The sequence below is a fragment of the Phoca vitulina genome, unplaced genomic scaffold, assembly GCF_004348235.1.
Source record: "Phoca vitulina isolate PV1807 unplaced genomic scaffold, GSC_HSeal_1.0 scaffold71, whole genome shotgun sequence".
NCBI lineage: Eukaryota > Metazoa > Chordata > Mammalia > Carnivora > Phocidae > Phoca > Phoca vitulina.
The window spans coordinates 11,949,894-11,972,770 of NW_022589774.1; positions in this window are offsets into that span (position 1 = coordinate 11,949,894).

The window sequence follows — 22,877 nt, forward strand, 5'->3', positions numbered from 1 at the left end:
TTGCAACACATAGTTCTTAGATGAGACAGTAATGAGGCAATGTCTGGTTCTTATCAAAGGTCATAAATAAATGATTCATAACCCAAACAAAAGTATAGACTTCGTCATAAACATCATTATTAACCAATGCATTGTCAGTGGAATATGCTTTGAGAAACCTATCTTTCTTCATATCTTACTTTGCTTTAGTTGTCACTTGACTCTTTCCTGACAGTTTGCAATCCAACCAATTTTAAAAATCTAGAGAAGGAGATACATTACTCACACTGTAAAGAGTTGCAGAAGAAATTTATCCAAGGATCACACCAGGAAGGGACCAATGTATTGTTTTTTTAAGTAGATATATGGTTTTATCTCCATAGAAGTTTGAATTTCATGCTCAAGATTAAAAGTAGTAAAGTGCCAGCAAACATCAGTGTCTTTGGAAAAACTATGTAAGATTTCAAATCTAAACCTTGTGAACATTACTCCTTTCTTCATTGTTTGACTTAATCTGTTTTCCTTTCCTATGGAAACTAGCATTTGTTTTGAAATATGACATAGTAAATTGTTGCAAAGGAAAACAATAGAAAATACGTATGTTATTTTTGATGTTTTTTATATGCATGAGTATAAAGTGTTTTTTTATTTTTAAGCTAAGCTTTTTGTCTTACTTGTTTGGAAAAATAAACTCTGTGCCACAGTGAATTGCCTGCTAGTATTTTATGGAGCCATATATATGGATGCTCAATTATTTTGGGGAGGTGGTGGCATGGATGAAGGATAACAATCTCATGCAAAACATGTATACAGGGTAGCATAAAATGAAACTTCATTTTACTTGTCTATAAGTAAGGAACTGAGGGGCAGCCTGACATGGTGGAAAAAGTCCTGGATGCAAAGTCAGAGGATCAGGGTAAATGAGAGATGGTTGTGTTGGATTCATTCTGGAATATTCTGTGACAGGAAGTGGACTCAGGAGAGGAACAAGAGGAACTTCAGGAGCTTCAAAGCAAGACAGTGGAGGTAAAACAGAAAGGATTGTTCTAGATAAGCCCGTGTGATGCTCTCTCCTGGGGAAAGACTACCACCTGGAGAGAAGTGAGTATGTGACTGAACCTCAGGCTGTGACCTTGGAACCCTGTCTGGTTTTGGTGGGGAGTACACTTGGTTAAGTGCAACCTAATTTCTGTCTGGAATCATCCTTGCTTTTCTCTTTAAAGCCTGTGAAGCCTAGTCAGGGACCTATACTCTGCTGCTGGTAGCAACTGGAACCCAAGCCTCAGGTGAGATCACCTGGGAAATAAATGTAGGTAAGAAAAAGAGAATTCTAGACCACTTCAAAGTTCAGACTGGGTAGAAAAAGAGGAGCTTAAAAGTGAGGGGGAAAAAAAAAGATAAAAGGTAAGAAGAAAACTAGGAGAGTGGATGACACTAAGGTCAAGAGAGGAAAGTGTTTCAGAAAGTAGGATGTTGCTAACTGGTTCAGTAGGATGAGGGCACATATGTTTCCATTGGATTAGGCAATATTAGGTTACTGGGGATCCTGACAAGAAAATGGAAGAATCAGAAGCTTGATTGGAGTGGTTGAGATGAGGTCACAGATGAGGTTGAAAGGATGGACAAGAAACTGTGGGATCCAGACTGGAGGGAGACAGATGGATGAGTGATAGTCTGAGAGTTCAGAGAGTGGTTGACTGGAAAGGGAAACATGTATGAGAGGTTAGTCTTGATGGCCTCTTACGAGGTAAGAAAGTTGGGATATAGTTACTCTTTTGAGGTTTTTTCTATACAAAGAGGAAAGAAATGGGTTGAAAACCACAGGCTACCGTGGGTAAAGAGGGGGAGGTGATTTTTACGGTCAAATAAACTAGATCAGATGAGACCAATTCAGAAGAGTGGGAGAAATAGATGATGTAGGAGAGAGGGAGCACAACTGCAAGGTAATAAGAGGACATGGATCAGGACATCCCAGTGGAGCAGGTGGGCCTTTTTAGAAGAAGGGACACAACTCCTTAGTATCTGTAGGAAAGAAGATAGAATGAATAGGTACAGAAGAAAGTAAATTTATAGAAAGATAAGGGCACTCCTTTTAAGCTGCTTCTAATTTCTCAGGAAAATATAAGGTAAGGTCAAGGGCTAAGGTGAGACAAGGATGTTTGAGGGGAGAACAGAAAGGGTGGGATGGTCATCTAAGAGAGTGAGACAGCAAATGTTCTGGGGACATGTAAGTAGTTGTCAGGAAATGTCAGATACCCATTTGTGACTCTGAGTTATAAATTTATTGTGGATCTAGTTAGGAGTATTAAATGGTTTTATCAAACTTTAGTTACTGGAATATGGCTAGAATTGAGTTTAATCTGGTTTGGAGATTTTTCAGGTAAGTAGGAAGGAGGGAGAGGGAAGGAAAGTAATTAAAGGAGTTTGCACATGAGTGATTTTCTGGGCATAGAAAGTAGTGAGGACGTGAAGGGTGATAGGCTGAGAAAAAAGTCATCAGGAGTTTGACTTATGTGATCTATAAGCAGGTGGAAGTGAGTGAAGTGAGAAGTCTGATGATATGGGCTTCAAATGAACTGCGTATTTTAAAGAAGGGAAGGCAAATAAAAGCCTTGAAAGTCACACTGGAAGATAGGGGGACAATAATCAGGCTCTCAAGTTCATGAGCTATAAAGAAAAAAGCAACCTTTTCTTGTGTCCTTAGGAAGAACAAGGTTTCAGTTAGAGAAAGGGGGTTAAGGAATCATTCAGAGAAGGGTCAGACTGGAAGTTCTGTATGGCTCAGTGAGGAAGAGGGTGGAGAAGGATGAAAAGGATGGATGTAGGATTACAGGATTCAGACTGGAGGGAGACAGATGGACAAATGATAGGGGGTTAATGGATGGATGAATGAGAGCGGTGGAGTAGAAGGGGATATAAGTCATGATAGCCTCGATGGCCTGTACATGAAAGGTCCAGCAGTTCAGATCTCCATCTTGTAAAACAAATAGAAGGAATGGGGAACTGCAGACAGAAGGTGCTAGATGGGCTTCCTTGAGGTTTCTGGACTCTCTTCAGGTTCTTCTTGTCACTGACTAGCTGCATGTCCTTGGGCAAATTCTTGTCTGACTCTCTCTTTTCTCATGTATAAAGTAATTCACTCCCAGTGCTCATGTGCTGTTTTGGTTCTCTGAAATCCCTTGCCGACCTGTTGAAATCCTAGCCATTCTTTAAGAATCTTCTCAGAAGCCATCTCTTAGGCTTTTCTTATTTCATCACCCAACCCAGGCAAGGGTGACCTTTCTGTTCTCAGAATCACTGTAGCACTGAATCACCCTGGCGGCCATTATCAGTCTTCCAAGTGATACAGTTATTTGTGTTTATCTCTCATCCTTCTTAAAAAATCCATGAGAACAGGAAATGTGATACATCTTTTTGCTCAAGTAGATGCTCAGTAAGTGACTTTTGAATGAACCAGTAAATCATACTTCTGGAAGACAGAGTAGTAATGAAAGAATAGATACTATTAGAAAGAAAAGGTGAAAAATACCTTGTATTATATTTTAAATTTGCATGGGACATTTAGGTAAGTGGAAAATGTGATTTTATCAGGCCTAAGCATTGTTTGTATGGCTCTTGGTACAAACTTGAAGCAGTTACAGATATAATAAAGGTATTAGTAGAGGCTTGATTGCTCCAAGGAAATAACTTTATGGAGTTTAAGAAATCCTGCTATCATGGGGCGCCTGGGTGGCTCAGTCATTAAGTGTCCACCTTCAGCTTAGGTCATGATCCCAGGGTCCTGGGATTGAGTCCTACATCGGGCTCCCTGCTGAGCGGGAAGTCTGCTTCTCCTTCTCCCCTGTGTTCCTTCTCTCACTGTGTCTCTCTCTGTCAAATAAATAAATAAAATCTTAAAAAAAAAAAAAAAAGAAATCCTGCCATCTTGAATGGAAAATAGCAGAGGAAGAAAGGAAGATGTGAAAATGGATGTATCTGAATGAATATTGAAAATATAAGGAAAGCAAACTGAAAGAAATAATATAATTTCTAGGTTTTAAAAAATGCAAACAGAATTTGTCCTAACTACTCAAAGGGTAAAGAATTTATCTAGGCTAATAGTTGACTAAAAATGTATCTCTATTGGAAAGTGTATTCGTTATTGGGCTGTGGAAATTGCATGCCGTGATTTGGAATGTGATGTTGCTTTGTCTGAAGTGGAGTATTTTAGTGGTTGCATTTTTTGAATCAAGCATTGAATGACATGATCTGACAAGAAAGAATGTGTTTGTTGTGATCAATAAGACAGAATATTGGAAGAGTATTGGAAAATTCCAGAAGTTTATGTTATGTAACAATACCAACACCACCACCACTGACAGAAAATATAGTAACAAAGACTTTCTGAGCCCTTACTCTGTGTCAATCTCTAATCCACAGCTTTATATGTCATATCAGTTAGTGTTCAATCAGAGACGCAGAACCAGTAGGAGATATATATCAAGAGGTTGATTGCAAGGAATTGGCATATGCGGTTGTGGGGCTCCATAGGCTAGGTGGTTAAGAAGGACAAGCTGGAGCTCTTGGCCATGAACTGAAGCTCTACTCTTAAGGCCCTTCAACTGACTGAATCAGGCCCATCCAGATTATTGAGAATAATTTCTCTGAAAATCAGTTGATTATGGACTTTAATTATATATATAAAATGCTTCCAAAGCAGCGCTTAGATTAATATTTGCTTAAATAGCTAGGAACCAGAACCTAGCCAAATTGACATATAAAACATGTATTATCTCAGGGCATCTGGGTGACATGCAGTCAGTTGAGTGTCCAACTCTTGGTTTTGGCTCAGGCCATGATCTCAGGGTCGTGAGATCGAGCCCTGCATTGGGCTCTGTGCTCAGTGTGGAGTCTGCTTAGAACTCTTTCTCCCTCTCTCTCAGCCCCTTCCCCACTCTCTCTCTCTCTCTCAAATAAATAAAAATAAATCTTTAGAAAAAAAAAAGAAAAAAGAAAAAAACATGTATTATCTCATTTAACCCTCAAAACAATCCCTGTGAAGCAATTCACACAAATGATAAATTTTGGAGTAGGGGTTTTAACAGAGGTGGTCTGAGGCTGGACCCAGGGATTATGCACCCTGCTGCAGAGCATTGTAGGAGAGAAATGAAAGCCATGCATAATTTCTCCTCTGAAACATCTCCTGGGACAGGCCTCTTGTATTTCCTAGAGAAAAAACAGTCCTTTACAACCAGGATTGATGACTTCTCTGAGACTGTCACATGGAAGATATTATCTGGCACCCATGTTATAGTGATAAAAAAAAAAACTTAAAGTCATTAGGTCCCTGGAAAATTGCTAGTTTCCTTAGTTTCATTCAAAAGGAATAAGGAAAACAAAGCGGTTTGTTTTTGCTGTTCTGTTCACCCCTTCCCTCACTCCTCAGCACATTTTTTTAAGACAACAAATGGAAAAATTGGTATTGAGACAAGTGTTAAGCTTAAGTTAAAACTTAAGTGATGACTACATTAATAAAAGAAAGGATAAGAACAATGATCCTTTCAATAGATGCAGAAAACACATTTGACAAAGTACAACAACCATTCATGATAAAAACCTTCAACAAAGTAGGGTTAGAGGGAACATCCCTCAACATAATAAGGACCATATACAAAAAACCCACAGCTAATATCATTCTCAATGGGGAAACACTGAGAGCTTTTCCTCTATGATCAGGAACAAGACAAGGATGTCCACTCTCACCACTGTTATTTAACATAGTACTAGAAGTCCTAGCCACAGCAATTAGACAACAACAAGAAATAAGAGGCTTCCAAATCAGCAAGGAAGAAGTCAAACTTTCACTATTTGCAGATGACATGATACTCTATGTAGAAAACCTGAAAGACTCCACCAAAAAATTGCTAGAACTAATACATGAATTCAGTAAAGTCACAGGATACAAAATCAATGTACAGAAATCTGTTGCATTTCTATACACCAATAAAAGCAGCAGAAAGAGAAATCAAGGAACCGATCCCACTTACAATTACACCAAAAACCATACAAGACCTAGGAATAAACCTAACCAAACAGGCAAAAGATTTGTACTCTGAGAACTATGTAACACTAATGAAAGAAATTGAAGATAACACAAAGAAATGGAAAGACATTCCATGCTCATGGATTGGAAGAACAAATATTGTTAAAATGTCTATATTACCCAAAGCAATCTACATATTTAATGCAATCCCTATCAAAATATCAATAGTATTTTTCACAGAGCTAGGACAAACAATCCTAAGATTTGTATGGAACCACAAAAGACCCCGAATAGCCAAAGCAATCTTGAAAAAGAAAAGTAAAGCTGGAGGCATCACAATTCCGGACTTCAAGTTCTATTACAAAGCTATAGTGATCTTTTTTTCTTTATCCATTCGTCTGTTGAAGGGCATCTCAGCTCTTTCCACAGTTTGGCTATTGTGGACATTGCTGCTATGAACATTGGGGTGCATGTGGCCCTTCTTTTTTTAGATGTGGTCCATATATACAATGGAATATTACTCAGCCATCAGAAAGGATGAATACCCAAATTTTGCATCAACATGGATGGAACTGGAGGAGATTATGCTAAGTGAAATAAGTCAAGCAGAGAAAGTCAATTATCATATGGTTTCACTTATTTGTGGAACATAAGGAATAGCATGGAGGACATTAGGAGAAGGAAGGGAAAAATGAAGGGGGGGGGAATCAGAGGGGGAGATGAACCATGAGAGACTATGGACTCTGAGAAACAAACTGAGGGTTTCAGAGGGGAGGGGTGGGGGGATGGTTTAGCCCGGTGACGGGTATTAAGGAGGGCACATATTGCATGGAGCACTGGGTATTATACACAAACAATGAATCATGGAACACTATATAAAAAACTAATGATGTGCTGTATGGTGACTAATATAACATAATAAAAAAAAGAAAAAGAAAAGATAAATCTATTCCCACAAAACAAACAAACAAACAAACAAACAAAAACAAAGCTATAGTGATCAAGAGAGTATGGTACTGGCACAAAAATAGACAAATCAATAGAACAGAATAGAAAACTCAGAAATGAACCCACAACTGTATGGTTAATTAATCTTCGACAAAGCAGGAAGGAATATCCAATGGGAAAAAGGCAGCCTCTTCAACAAATAAACTGGATGACTACATGCAGAAGAATGAAACTGGACTACTTTCTTACACCATACACAAAAATAAATTCAAAATAGATTAATGACCTAAATGTGGGGCAGGAAACCATTAAAATCATAGAGGAGAACACAGACAGTAACCTCTTTGACATCAGCTGTAGTGACTTCTTGCTAAATATGTCTCCTGAAGCAACAGAAATGAAAGCAAAAATAAACTATTGGGACTACATCAAAATAAAAAGCTTCTTCACAGTGAAGGAAATAATCAACAAAACTAAAAGGCAACCTACAGAATGGGAGAAGATATTTGAAAATGACATATCTGATAAGGAGTTAATATCCAAAATATATAAAGAACACCCAAAAACCAAATAATCCAGTTAAAAGATGGGCAGAAGACATAAATAGACATTTCTCCAAAGAAGAAATATAGATGGCCAACAGACACATGAAAAGATGCTCAACATCACTCATCATCAGGGAAATTCAAATCAAAACTACAATGAGATATCACCTCACACTGTCAGAATGGCTAAAATTAACAACACAGGAAACAGCAGGTATTGGTGAGAATGCAGAAAAAGGGGAACCCTCTTACACTGTTGGTGGGAAAGCAAAGTGGTGCAGTCGCTCTGGAAAACAGTATGGAGATTCCTCAAAAAGTTAAAAATAGAACTACCCTATAATCCAGCAATTGCACTATTAGGTATTTACCCCCGAAATACAAAAACACTAATTAAAAGGTATGCATGCACCCTTATGTTCATAGCAGCATTATCAACAATAGTCAAATTATGGAAAGAGCCCAAATGTTCATCAACTGATGAATGGATAAAGAAGAGGTGGTGTATGTATGTACAATGGAATATTACTCAGCCATAAAAAAGAATGAAATCTTGGGGCGCCTGGGTGGTTCAGTCGTTAAGTGTCTGCCTTCGGCTCAGGTCATGATCCCAGGGTGCTGGGATCGAGCCCCACATCAGGATCCTTGCCCGTCAGGAAGCCTGCTTCTCCCTCTCCCACTCCCTCTGCTTGTGTTCCCTCTCTCACTGTGTCTCTCTCTGTCAAATACATAAATAAAATCTTAAAAAAAAAAAAAGAATGAAATCTTGCCATTTGCAACAATGTGGATGGAGCTAGAGAGTATTATGCTAAGCAAAATAAGTCAGTCAGAGAAAGACAAATATCATATGATTTCACTCATATGTGGAATTTAAGAAACAGAACAAATGAACATAGGGGGAAAAAAGAGGCAAACCAGGAAACAGACTCTTAACTATAGAGAACAAACTGAGGGTTACCAGAGGGGAGGTGGGTGGGGGGATGGGTGAAATAGGTGATGGGGATGAAGGAGTGCACTTGCTATGTTGAGCACTGGGTGTTGTATCTAAGTGTTGAATCACTAAATTCTACACCTGAAACTAACGTTAGACTCTATGTTAATAACTGGAATTTAAATAAAAACTTGGAAAAAAACCCTTAGGTGATGACTATAGAGGGTTTATTTTAATCTAAATCCTTCTGAGCTATAAGAGGAAAGAGTAGACCATCTGGTGGAAAGAGTAGAATGAGACAGACATGCAGACTTGTGAAAGAAAGGGCATTCCAGTAACTAGAACTGGATGGGGACAGGGGAGGGTGTGGAGGGGTGTGTTGTCATGACTGTCTCTGCTGGACCCTCTGACATGTGAGAGTCCTGGGGGTCCTGGTGGGAGGCTAAGATCTAACAAAAGCCGTAAGTAGGCAAAAATAGTGTTAGCTCCTAGCCCAGTGTTCTGCTGAGCCTGGGTCCTGCCATCCCTGGACTTCCCTTGGTGACCACACTGTTTCTCTCTTCCAGATCCCCTGCTGTTTGTGTGAGTGCATTCTCCACCAGGATCTCAGGTACTCTGATGAACAAGGGAAACAAAACCACACAGTCTTCACTCTTGTTCCATGACAGACTCTACCCCTTTGATCACAAGCTTTCTTGAACACGGCTGTCCAGAAAAGGGAAGATCCTCAGGAGTAAGCTGGACATTGGCCACCAAAGATATCAGATCTGGTCTCTGGAACCTGTGAATGTTATCATATATGGAAAAAGGGTCTTTGCAGATGTGATTAAGTAAAAGATCTTGAAATGGGAGATTATGCTGGATTTTCTGGTTGTGCCCCAAAAGAGAGGCTAAGGGAGATCTGACACAAACAGAAAAGGAGAAGGCCATGTGAACACAGAGACAGATTGGAATGATGTGGTCGCAAGCCAAGGAATGAATGCCAGCAGCCGCCAGAAGCTGGAAGAGAGTAGAACTGATTCTCCTCTGGAACCTCTGGGGGCTCTCTATGGCAGACTTTTGCTCAGTGATACTGATTTTGGACTTCTGACTTCCAGAACTGTGAGACAATAAATGCCTGTTGTATTAACCTGCCAAGTCTGTAGGACTTTGTTACAGCAGCCACTGGAAACTAATACAGCCTCCCAACTGTTCCTTCAGATGACTCCTAATATCTTACCTCTATTAAGTACTCTGCAAATAAAGAGAGATCCTAATAGCATTTCCCCATATCATCCACTGCTCTATTTACTTGATCTTCGGGACAAAACCCAAATGTTTATTGGTTTTCTGTATCACAGTTGCTTTTGGTTTGTTATAGGCTAAAAAGTAGAAGGGAATTGTTCAATTCACTCTGTGAAATACCCAACCTAATGCACTATAGATGCTGTTTGAATGGCAAAGAATATGGAAGACTTTAAAGGAGAAAGAATTATGAGAATAACAATTTCCACAAAGATCTCTCCTCTTTCATTAAGTATGAACTTGAGATTAGGATGTCTTCCTTTTTAATGTAAGTCAAAGTCACAAATGGAAAGTAAGCAAGTTTATGTTTTTAGTACAGGAAGGAGAAGAGAGAGATAATGTATTCTATCAATTCTGGTTCTATGACATTCAGAGTTTTCTGATTATCAATACAAACTTTCTTGCAGATAAATGTACTTTATCATTTTATTATATTTAGGGTTTACTTAGATCCTTCTAATTATCAAGTTAGTCTTAAATTCTTGTCTACACTTTGGGATGCAGGTCTTTTAAACAGCTGATTTGTATCCCAAAGATTTGGTTAGTCTTAATTCTTAGAGAAGATAGATACATTTTCATTTCTAATTTAGGATATAATTTCATCTTTAAAAAAAACACTTTAATTGGTAAAATTTGTAATAATTTGGCTTTTTTTTGTACCCCTAAATCAATTTAGGAGAAAAGGGAAAGTCAAAGAATATGTATTCAATATACAAGACAACTTTAAAAAAAATCAGTTCATTTTAACAGCAACATTGAGAATTCATAGGATCAGCAAATGAGATGTGTTCTTTTTCTCAAATCTGGGTTTGATAAATGGCTTGACCACATCCATTACTCTGGTAATGCTGGTGAACTCCTCCCAGCATGAATTCTAACTCTTACAGGAAGGGAGCCATTGGTTTATTGTACATTTAGAGTGGCCTTACCACATATACAAGAAGTCTTGCATAAAAGAATGTTAACTTCGAGTGCTAGGAAACAGCCCGAGTGCCTATTAATAGGAACTGGTCAAATATATTATAAATTCATAAAATGGAACATTTCACATCCGTTAAAAATTCAGTATCTATACTTACGTAGAATGATCCTCAAGACATATTTTTAAGTGAGAAATGGAAGATGGAGAATGGTACATAGAGAATACTACCATTTGTGTTTTTAATTAAAAAATATTACTGTTAAATATTACTGTTAAAAAAAAGATAGTAGGAAGGGAAAAATAAAGGGGGGGAAATTGGAGGGGGAGATGAACCATGAGAGACTATGGAGTCTGAGAAACAAACTGAGGGTTTTAGAGGGGAGGGGCTTGGGGGGATGGGTTAGCCCAGTGATGGGTATTAAGGAGGGCACGTATTGCATGGAGCACGGGGTGTTATAAGCAAACAATGAATCATGGAACACTACATCAAAAACTAATGATGTAATGCATGGTGACTAACATAATCAAATCAAATTAATAAAAAAAATTTACTTTTCAGTTTGAAATAATTTATACTTACAAACAGTTGCAAAAATCATACAAAAAAGTCCTGTTTACCTCCATTCAGTTCCCTCAAAAGTTAACACTTTACATAACTAGAGTATAATGATCAAAACTAGGAAATTAACATCGATGCAATTCTACTAATTAATCTACATACTGTCTTCAAATTCTTTTTCAATTGTCCCACAAATGTCCTTGAACATACTTTAATCTGGGGCAGCTCCTCCAATTCATTAGTCTTTGCCTTTTATGACCTTGACACTTTTGAAGAGTATTCACTAGATATTTTGTAGAATGTCCCTCAGCTGGGTCTTTCTAATATTTCTTCATGATTAGATTCAGATTATATTTTTTTTGGCAAGAATATCACAGAAGTGCTGTTGTGCACTTCACAGTACATATCACGAGATACATGATGTCGATATGTCTCACTGCTGGAGACGTCAACTAAATCACGTGGTTAAGGTGGTGTCTGGGTTCTCCATGGTCCTTATTATCTTTTCCTTTGATAATTAATAAGTATCTTGTGGGGAGTTAATTTGAGACTATATAAATATCTTGCTGACATCATGCTTTCTTGTCTACTAATTTGAGCATCCATTAATGATTTTTGCCTGAACTGTTATTACTGTGGTGTTTTCATTTGTGTCTTAAAAAGTGATACAGACGCCTGTGATGTTACTGTGTAGAATATCTTGGGGATGGTTTATCAGAAACTGGAAAAAGTGATTAGCTCTGGGGAAGGAAATCAGGGAAGAAGGCAGCTGGACAGCCAAGTCAGGGAGATGTTTCACCATGTAAGCTTTTATGCAGCATAAATGTACCTGGTTCATATCTTATGATTTAGTGAGGGGCAGTGGTGGGGTGAAATCTGTTGACTTAAAAAATAAAATAATCTTTTCAAATGACACAAGAAAAAATTTTCCTAAAAGAAATAAATTTATGATGAAAAAATATTGGGAGAGGAGAGAAGCTAACTTACACTGAACAAAAAGGATTTTGCTGTTTCTTTAAATACCCATCAGGGACTATTTCATTATATTATCTGAAAGCACAGCTACTTGGGTTTGTGATCCAGAACTGTAGCTAGCCGGTTCATTTTATCTTTAAAAAATAGTAAGTATTAAAGTTTTACTTGTAATTTGTGATAGCTTTTCAAGCAAGGTCTGCATTTTATAATGTGTCTTTTGGCATAAACATTAAATTCTAAAGAAACATCAGGTCAGCAAGAGAGTATGGAACTCTTACTATTGAAAGAAACCATGTCGATCAAGTGTACTAGAATTTTATTTTGAAACATTACATTGCTTTTCACAACTAAGAAAAAATAGTTTCTTTAAAAATTTCAGGTCTTACATAACTATGATTTCTGATGACAAGCATTATTCTAAGAGATGTTTTAGAACCATTCAGAATGTTTTCAAAGCACCGACTCTCCCTGAACTGCACTTGTCAAACACGACATGTCTGTGCTACTCGTAGAGCGGATGGGATGTCATTCTTCCCAGCTTGTGAGCACGGTGGGTCCCATTTATAGTTGTAACATGAAGGTCTATCCCTTTTGTCGTCAGAGGTTCCCTCCTTTAACATGGGAAAGTAAGTAGGAGGCTTAATCTTACAGATCTCTGGAGTATCCACACAGGTTTCTTCAGCGTCTTGTGGGATTTCCCACTGCTCCAAGTTTGTCCCTGAACCCCAGTGGTGATACTGTTGACCCTTGTTCTATTTCTCTGCTACCATCCATGGATGAGATGATGCTCCCCTCATGAGAACCACTGGAGAGAAGGTGAGGGGGAAGTTTGTGTGTGTGTGTGTGTGTGTGTGTGTGTGTGTAGCTTTAAAGTAGTTTCTTTAATTTTCGTGGGACTTATGTAGGTTAAAATTGCTGTCAAATAGAACTTTCTGCAGTGAAGGAAGTGTTCTCTAGTTGGCACTATCCAGAAACACTAGCAGTCACTAGCTATCGGTGGCTATCGAACACTTGAAATACGGCCAGTACAACTGAGAAACTGAATTGTTAACATTATTGAATTTTAGTAAAAATTTAAGTGGTCACATGTGGCGAGTGTTTACTGTATTGGACAGCATGGGCAGAAAGCATGGTTTTTGGAATCTGATTCTTGCCAGCTGTGTGATCTTGAGTAAGTCCCTTCATTGCTCTAGGCCTACTTTTCCTCATCTGTGGGATGGAGATGATGATGTACCTACTTCATAGGCTTGGTGTGAGGAGGAGATGATGCACAGTAGTCCCCTTCAGCCACAATTCCCGTTCCCATTTCACTTTCTTTGTTTCAGTTACCAGCCATCAACTGTGGTGGGAATCGGACATTCTCCTTCTGATGAATCCTCAGAAGGTCAATAGCAGCCTAACGCAATGTTCCAAGGCTGGGTCGTTCACCTCACTTCATCTCATCACACAGGCATTTTATCACCTCACATCATCACAAGAAGGCTGAGGACAGTACAATAAGAGGTTTTGAGAGAGAGAGAGAGAATAACTTTTACTTTTACTTTTTACTACAGTGTATTGTTAGAGTTCTATTTTATTAGTTATTGTTGTTAATCTCTTACTGTGTCTAGTTCATAAATTAAACTTTTTATCATAGGTATGTGTGGGAAAAAACAGTATCTGTAGGGTTTGGTACTATTTCAGGTATGCATTGGGGGTCTTGGAATATATCCCCCATGGATAAGGGGAAGACTACTGTATGTAGAATACAATGCTTATGAACCCTTTATTAGAAAGGCTGGGTGTTATATGCAAACAATGAATCATGGAACATTACATCAAAAACTAATGATGTAATGTATGGTGATTAACATAACATAATTAAAAAAAAAAAAAAAGAAAGGCTCAGTAACTCCTAGCTGCTATTTAGTATACAAATACATGGCTCCAATCCACTTTATTGGCAGGAAAGTCTCTTTTTTTTTTTTTTTTTGAGACTAGTGCTCTAAGTATTCTAAGGTTTCTTTTGATGCACATGGTGGTTATGAGTTAATGCTTTTTTTAAAAAAAAAAGTTTTTGTTTAAATTCCAGTTAATATACAGTGTAATATTAGTTTCAGGTATACAATATAGTGATTCAGCACTATTAGGTATTTACCCAAAGAATTAAAAAATACTCATCCCTGAATAACTTAGAACAAAATGGACGAGTGGGAAGAAGGTAGCATCTGAGGCCCAAATGCAAATGGCTGTATTGGGAAAAGATGGAGAGCCTTAGACTCCTCACATCCTCTAACATTTGACCTCTCCTAACTTAGTCTCTGGAAATCTTAGCCCCATTCTTATGTGATGTGTTCCAAAAGCAATGAACTTTCCTAAACAATCACCAAATATGAAGGTATTGACCTCACAGTAAATTCTTCCTGATTTAAGGGTTTATTGATTCTAGAGAGAATATTTGTTCTAAAGGACAGTTGTGAAATATTGAGTATGAACTTACTGTGTTAGTTCAGTGGCTGCCTATTCAGAAGAGAGAGGTGTACATGTTTAAACAATTTTTTAAAAAGATTTTATTTATTTATTTGACAGAGAGAGACACAACAGAAAGGGAACACAAGCAGGGGGAGTGGGAGAGGAAGAAGCAGGCTTCCCGTGGAGCAGGGAGCCCGATGTGGGGCTCGATCCCAGGACACTGGGATCATGACCTGAGCCGAAGGCAGACGTTTAACGACTGAGCCACCCAGGTGCCCCTAAACAATTTTTTAAAAAGTGATGTTTTGTGTGTTTCCACCAAATGTTTTCTGAGGCTTTTCCCTCCAAGTGCTTATTTGAACAAAGAAGTAATTAGGAGCTCTTATTTTGTATAGGAGGGTAAGAAATTCAATCCTTTGTGATACGTCATAGGGAGAAGCATTCTGAAACTGCACAGTATTTTTAATGCAATGAATATCTAATAAGAATGAATCACTGAATTAAAATCACATGAATTTAAACCTATGGGTTATGTGTACATGCTTTAAACACTGCTTCAAGGGGCGCCTGGGTGGCACAGTCAGTTGGGCATCCGACTCTTGGTTTCAGCTCAGGTCATGATCTCAGGGTTGTGGGATCCAGCCCTGTGGGGCTCCATGCTCAGTGCCCAGTCTGCTTGAGATTCTCTCTCCCTCTCCCTCTGCCCCTTCTGCTTGTGCTCTCTCTCTCTCAAATAAGTCTTTAAAACAAAAAACAAAACACCACTTCAACAATAAAATAAGAAATTAAAAAAAATTCTGCTTGCAAAATACCCCTACTACAAAAGTGAACTATACTGAAGGAACATTAATGATTCCTTAATTTTTGGCTTGACATTCTTTGGAAATTTTCTTTATGTATTTTGATGTTTTGATTTCATATGTAGTATTCACAATTCTTGAGTGTATGAGAAGGAGGAAGATTTTACGAATATAAGTTAATATTGCTGTTTCAAGTGAGAAGAATCATTATTAAATTTTAAAAATATTGCTTAACCAAAATTACCTTTAATTATAGAGGAATATATGGTCGAAGCTAGAATATGGATGGTAAAATATTTGCCATTATAAACCTGCTGATACCTGGTGATTATTAATTAATTGTGATTAGTTGACATAATGTTCAGAAAGTCATAGCCCCTGATATGTGACAACATTTTGTTCATTGTATCACAAAGACACTTGTCTTCATTGCCATAGTCATAATCTGACTCAAAAGCAAAATTAGCAATATTAATTTTGTTTATTATTTTAATAAAATATATTGTTCCATGTGAGTGAATTTTCTAGATAGGAGAAGTTCACCACTTCAAGCACTGATATTGTCTTCAATAAGACTGTAAGTTTCATGAGGACAGGGACTAAGACTTATTTACTATATTTAAAGTATATTTCCTAGTACAAGTACTATTAGGCACGGGCACTTAAAATACACCTTTTGACTTTTACATAGTTTATTTTTCACATCCTCATAAAAGCAGCAGGGTTGGATGGAAGAAAACCCATATGCATACTCTGGTACAATGATTTGTTTATATGTTTTCATGCTTTTGTAGACACTTAACTTCTGTTTGGTTCACCTCTGCATCCTTGGCAACCATCGTGGTGCCAGCTCAGTGGCTCTCACTAAATGTCAAATGGCTTGACCTGAACTGCTTTAGAGTTAGAATTTCTGGGTGTATGTTTTCACTTTGCCAATTACTAGCTGAGTGACTTTTTGTCAGTTATTCTCCTTGAGTCTCAAATTCCTCATCTGTAATGCTGGGAAACTAAAGCAAAGTTGTTATGAGACTTGTATAAGGTGAGTCGTATGTGTGCACATAACCCAGTTTCTGGCATAAAATAGGCACCCAATACAGGTCTCCTTCTTCCCTCGTTTCTTTGCAGACCAGGTATTCTTGTTCCTCATTTTACAGATGAGGTAGCTGAGGTATAGAAAAGTTATGTGACTTACCAAAGTTCACTTTTACATTTTTTTAAAAGCACCAGAATTAGACTCGTATTTCCTGACTTTTTTTTTTTTTACCCATGCTTCTGCTATTAGATCATGCTGTCTCCTGTGTATTTATCAAAGTCCATAGATAATTATTGGATTGGGGGCTCAAACTCAAATGAAGAAATAGATAAGAGAATAAAATTCAGACTAAAAGACAATGAGAAATTTATTAATTTATACAACAAATGTAAAAAGCACTGTTTTGTCTTATGTGAGGTTCAAAAACCTTATTTGAAGTTGTATGTGGTAAAGTCATTGCCTTAAAGAATCTCACACTGGTAAAAATCAAAATGCATGAATCCAAAGGACGATAATCCAATGCATTACATAATAAGAGCCTCATGAGTGGTATAAAGTGCTAAGGGAATTCTGAGAGGTGGGAGGGATTACATTTGAAGGTAGCATGTTTGGAGAGGTGTAACAATCCCTCCTCTACCATAGTGGTGTAGGGTTTAAGGGGGCTTGAGTAGTGCTTATTCTCAGTTCTTCTGCCAATGTTGCTTATTCCTTGTTTTAGGTACTGCCATCATAGGAAAACACCTAAATTTAGATTCAAAGACAAAACTCCTTGTAAAACCAGTTATGCAAGCATTTCTGCTGCATTGTCCCTATCTATAATAGCTGTTTGGAAAGTATTGCACTTGCTTTCCACATTTAATTAGTCACTGATGACCAATATGGCCTATAAACCATTTCTTTGCTTATTGTTGATGATTCAGGTCAAACATGGCAGATGGTTCCTTATGCTGGATTCTCCAACATGCATTTATTATAAGATGGATACATCAAGTTTAATAGAACAGCCCAGGGCAAACAGTTTGCAAATGGCCAGGTTCCTAGCATGGGGATATTTCACCACAGGATTCTTTATCACAAAGTTCAGAGTCTCTTTAGAAGCAGACCTTCCTGTCTGCTTTCTTCTTATTCCTTCCCTCCTCCCTGTCTCCTTCCTTGTTTTTTTTTCTTTCCTTTTTATTTCTTTTGTATACACAAAAGAAATAGAAATTACAACTTCCTCCCAGGTGAAATTGACAATAAATTTTAGGAGATAAATCTGAAAACATAAAATGATGTGTGGATATAGATAAGTGGAGGGTGTGACCCCTCAGCCTGTGTATTTAAGGGTGTAGAGAATTTACAGTAAGTCAGTCATCTGTTCAAGGTAGGGTTTGCCAGGAAAATTTTTGGAGGCCAGTTTGCTTTTCTCTTCTGCTTGCACCAAAGCAAGTTACTTCAGGTTCTAGTCCTTTGATTCCATATAGATGCTGTTCTTTATTTGCATTATCAGCACGGCTACTTTTTAACAATCATCCAATCCAAGCTAACTGATGCCCAGGTTTCTGATCTCATTTCCCAATGTTTGTATAGCGATCAAACTTAAGGCCAGTTTGTAATGAGCATGGCCTTTTTACCCTCCATATATCCTTACGTTAATGTGACCACAGCTTCCAGTGGGATTGCAATAGTGATGTACAAGTAATGGTAATAATAAGAGAGTTTGTTTTGATCACAACTTAATTCCATGCTCCAAATTAAAACTTCCCGTTGGCCAAACATTGCCAGGGGAATCCTTGGGAGTGTAAAGGAACAGACTTAATATTTACTGAGCACGTGCTATGCTGGAGACCGTGCTACATATTTTGGACAAAGCCCCTCAATTGTTGCCCACAGTGACTTAGGTTACAGTTGAAGGAACTGAGGTTCATAGGGTTAAGTCCACTTGCTTAAAATCATATAACTGGTATATGGTGAAGCTGGGATTCAAACCTAGGTCTCTCACTCCCAAATCCATACCTGTTCCACCCTGCTTAAGAGCTTGCTTAATACAGGGTTTGTAGGGCGCCTGGGTGGCTCAGTTGGTTAAGCGACTGCCTTCGGCTCAGGTCATGATCCTGGAGTCCCTGGATCGAGTCCCGCATGGGGCTCCCTGCTCGGCGGGGAGTCTGCTTCTCCCTCTGACCCTCCCCCCTCTCATGTGCTTGCTCTCTCATTCTCTCTCTCTCAAATAAATAAATAAAAAAATCTTTAAAAACAAACAAACAAACAAAAAAAATACAGGGTTTGTAAAGGATTCCCAGATGCTGGGAATGCAACAGAATCCCAGACATGCCACAGCCACCAAAACCACTGCCCCACGTGGGAAGAACTGGAGTCAAGGACCCCTGATGCTCTAGGAACTACTGTGGAAACCTAGTGATGTGTGTAAGGAGGGGGCTAGGGAAAAGGGGAAGGTGAATGTGTAAGAGATGTTCCTCTGTCATCAGTTTTGCGTTCAGCTGTGGACCCTGCACTAGAGAAGGTCTGTGTTCACAAAGTTACAGCTCAGTAGTAATATTGGTCTCTCAGCTTGCCTGCTTGTTCACAGCCACTTTGGGGAGAGTGCCAGTGCTGCTTCTATGGAGTCTAGTGGTGTCGCGCACCTTGTGGATTCAGAACCGATGTCCCCTCTGACCATCTTAGGGCAGGGACCAGCCATCTGGTGCAGTCTTACTTAAGTGTTAAGTTGTCTTTTCCCTTCAGGAATCTCACTGCCTTTTTTGTCATCCAAGCTTGGACAAGGTCAGTTCAGTACATCCCATCAACTCTCACAACTTTAAATATTGGGGGAACTACATAGTAATCCTGGTTCCTTTCCCCAAGAAGGCTTTGGGCTCTATGGAAATTGCATGCCCATTTCCAGAAACCTCCCTACTTACTTCTCAGTAGTATGAGAGAGAGGGGACTTGCCCTTATCTGCTAAATCCTGGAGCCCAGTCTCTAAGTCACTCAAAGAGTGACCTCTGTCTAATCTCAGAACCGGAGTAACCAAATGCATGCCCCTTTCTAAACAAGATGGCAGTACTCTCTGGGCCTGGGTACTTCTCGAGCTCAACCCTAGTTTTGCATTTCCTAACTTGCCCATCCTGTTACCATGCATGAACCAGAACCAACCAGGGGACGATAGGCAATAGCAGGACATTTAGAACAAAACACAGACAAATAGGAGCTGAAAGAGGGGGTGCATGAAGAGGGATGGAAGTGAAGGAGTGAATTTCCATTACCGAAGGGTTGATTTAAGGCAGTTTTTGCTTGTGCCAGAGGCAGACAGACTAGTTAAAGTTAATGAAGCTTGAGCTTCAGTCCCCTCAATTGAATGGGACTCTTCCAAGGCCCTGGGAGAGACTACAAATTTTTATCTATAATTTTACACACTTTTTCTTAAAGGGGATTCTCCACCTCCAAATTGTATGAACTTTAGACTCCACAAAACCGGAATCCATTACAGCCCTTTAAAAATGGTTCTTGCTAACACAGAGACCAATCCTAGCTTGGCCAGTCAAGACTTAAGACTGAATTGGTAATTGGAAACCCCTGGCTGAAGGGGCTGTTTATTGGAAAGTGGTAAGCAGTAACTTCTGGCAGCCGACTTGGTTTGGGCCAGGGATGCTAACTGATGTCAATCTCAATTACAGTCACGGTAGTGGCTGTGTTGAGAAGGATTCTGAAGCCAGGCCCAGGTTCGTGAGGATCCAGAATTAGTGATGGCTGCTATGGATAGCTACCCAATGCTAGCCCTGATGTGGGTTTGGGCTCCATGTTTCTGGCCTGACTGGGAAGCTGCAGTTTTACAGATGTAGCCAGAAAACGTAAAGAGCAAAGGGACGACTTCTACTTTGGTAAATTTTCTTTCAGAAAACACAAAGCAATTCTTTTTTATCTGGCTTCATGAATTATGCAACGAGTTGGGACATGTGACAAAGAAAGATTCTTCATAGCACACTGAGCCTGGCTAGTGGCTGTCCCCTGAATGCAGAGCTGGATGCTGAACAGAAACTGGGCGAGACTCCAGGCCTCTGAGCACTTTCTGCCTCTGCCATGGGTCTGATGGATCCCACAAAGACCTACTGGTCATTCTCTACATGGGCAGTGAATTGTCACATGCTATATTCTTAGCACATTCTCGGTGTTCAAAGAATCAAAAATCACGGTTCACTAAATAGTTAATAGGTGACAACAGATTTATACTGTGTGCTTTTCCTAAGTAGTGTGTGTTATGGGCTGAATTGTGCCCCCCAAAAACGTATTCAGTACCTCAGATTGTGACTATATTTGGTGATATGGTCTTTAAAGAGGTAAATAAATTAAAATGAGGTCATTATGTAATCCAATATGACTTGTGTCCTTACAAGAAGAGGACATACATAGATACATAGAGGGAGAATGGCATGTGAACATGAAGATGGCCTTCTACAAACCAGAAAGGGAGGCCTCAGAAGAAACCAAACCTGCTGACACCTCGATCTTTTATTTCTAGCTTCCTGAACTGCCAGAAATAAATTTCTCTTGTTTCAGCCACCCGGTCTGTGGCACTTTGTTATGGCAGCCCTAGAAAACTAAGATAGTGGGTATGCAATATTCCTTTGGAATTTTGTTCTTATCCCTATCTTGTGACATTTCACATATTTTCTGGTTTCTGTTTTATTCATAGTTTTTGAAAAGTTCTCGCCTCATCTTTCCATTTTCCCCCTTTAACCATGTATGCTCTCGGCAGAACATTTAACAGTGGTGATTTTTGCCACAAGCCAGTCTGTCTTGATGATATTTCTATTTAAACTGCTAGGAAGATTTATTGAGAAGCTGGTAAGAGAGGAGGACAGCTCAAATTAATTTTCCTGAAATGTACTGGAGGATGTAAATAACCCATGGCTTGAAAATCTGATTAACAGTGCTGTCAGTCCAGAAAAATGTTGCTGGAGAAAGAATAACAGGGAAGGCTATAAAAGTACAGGCTTATCATGGAAGAGTGTATTTTGATCTATATTTCGAATAATATGGTTGGGGTTAGTCATATGTTTATTTCAGGAACAAGATGAATTTCAGTAATTATTTGGTGTGTATCATAATCAGCTGCAGAGTCATCAAGTGATGTGCACTATAGCCCTCAAAGTCTGGGATCACAGGAAACCACGTCTTAATTAGCCATAATTCATTAGCCAGAGTTCATCTGCAATCTTCTCTTGGGAGAAAAAAGTGTGATAACAAAACACAAACACGTAAGGCATTTGAAAAAATAATCAAATTTCTTTTTTTTTTTTTAATTTTTTAAAGATTTCATTTATTTATTTGAGAGAGAGAGAGAGAGAGACAGCGAGAGAGGGAACGCAAGCCGGGGGAGTGGGAGAGGGAGAAGCAGGCTTCCCGCGGAGCAGGGAGCCCGATGCGGGGCTCGATCCCAGGACCCTGGGATCATGACCTGAGCCGAAGGCAGACGCTTAGCGACTGAGCCACCCAGGCACCGCAAATAATCAAATTTCTTAAGTGTACCGTGAGATTCAGTATGAATTCAGGCCAATCTCATATATCATTTACATCTATATCCAAATGTCCACTTAATATGAATTATTGGCAAGAATTAGGATACTGAAGTAATGCAAATCTTCAATAATCAAAACATAAGTTAATTTTATTCACTGTATAACATCTACTAAGTCAAGGACATGATCTGGTTATATTAAGAAAGTATTTTCCATAGCAAGAGTAGAAACAAATGAGAATTCTTATTTATCATCTAAGCAGAAACTCCAGTGAATAAACCTCAGCCCTTAAAAAGAGATATGGTCGTGGTTTGAGTTTCATTGGCAATAGCTCTTCATACCACTCTCCATGTGTAAACGTTGACTTACTGGCACCAAAACTTTCTGATACTTTTATTAAAGATAAATGAACATTTAAAAAAAAGTTCATATGACTGCCAACCCCTGGCCACCAGGCCAGAAATTGCTGGATGGGCAGCCATCTGCAGGGGGTCTTTTTTTTTTTTTTTTTTTTACCATGGATGCCACAACCCCCTGGCCTGAGCCTCCATCCTGTATTGCCTGAAACACTGTAGTAGCTTCTGATAGAGGCTACTGGTTTCTCCCCTTGATCCTCTGTAGTCTGTGCTCAATGCAACAGCCAGCATGAGAATTTAAAATACATCTGTCATTTCATGGTTCTCCTTAGTTCAAACCTCTCATGACTTCCTGTCTGTCTCAGAGTGAAAAACAAAATACTAACAATGGCTTCCAAAGACTGCATGATCTGCCCTGCCCCTCTGTCCCTTCTGTCATGGGCTTGACTCATCCCCCTATTCTGGCTGCACTGGTCCTTGCTATTTCTCACTGCTGCCCAGCCTGTTCCCTCCGTCTGGAATCCTCTTTCCTACAGTGGTTTGTATGACTCCTTTTCTCACACCTTGTAGGTTTTGGTTC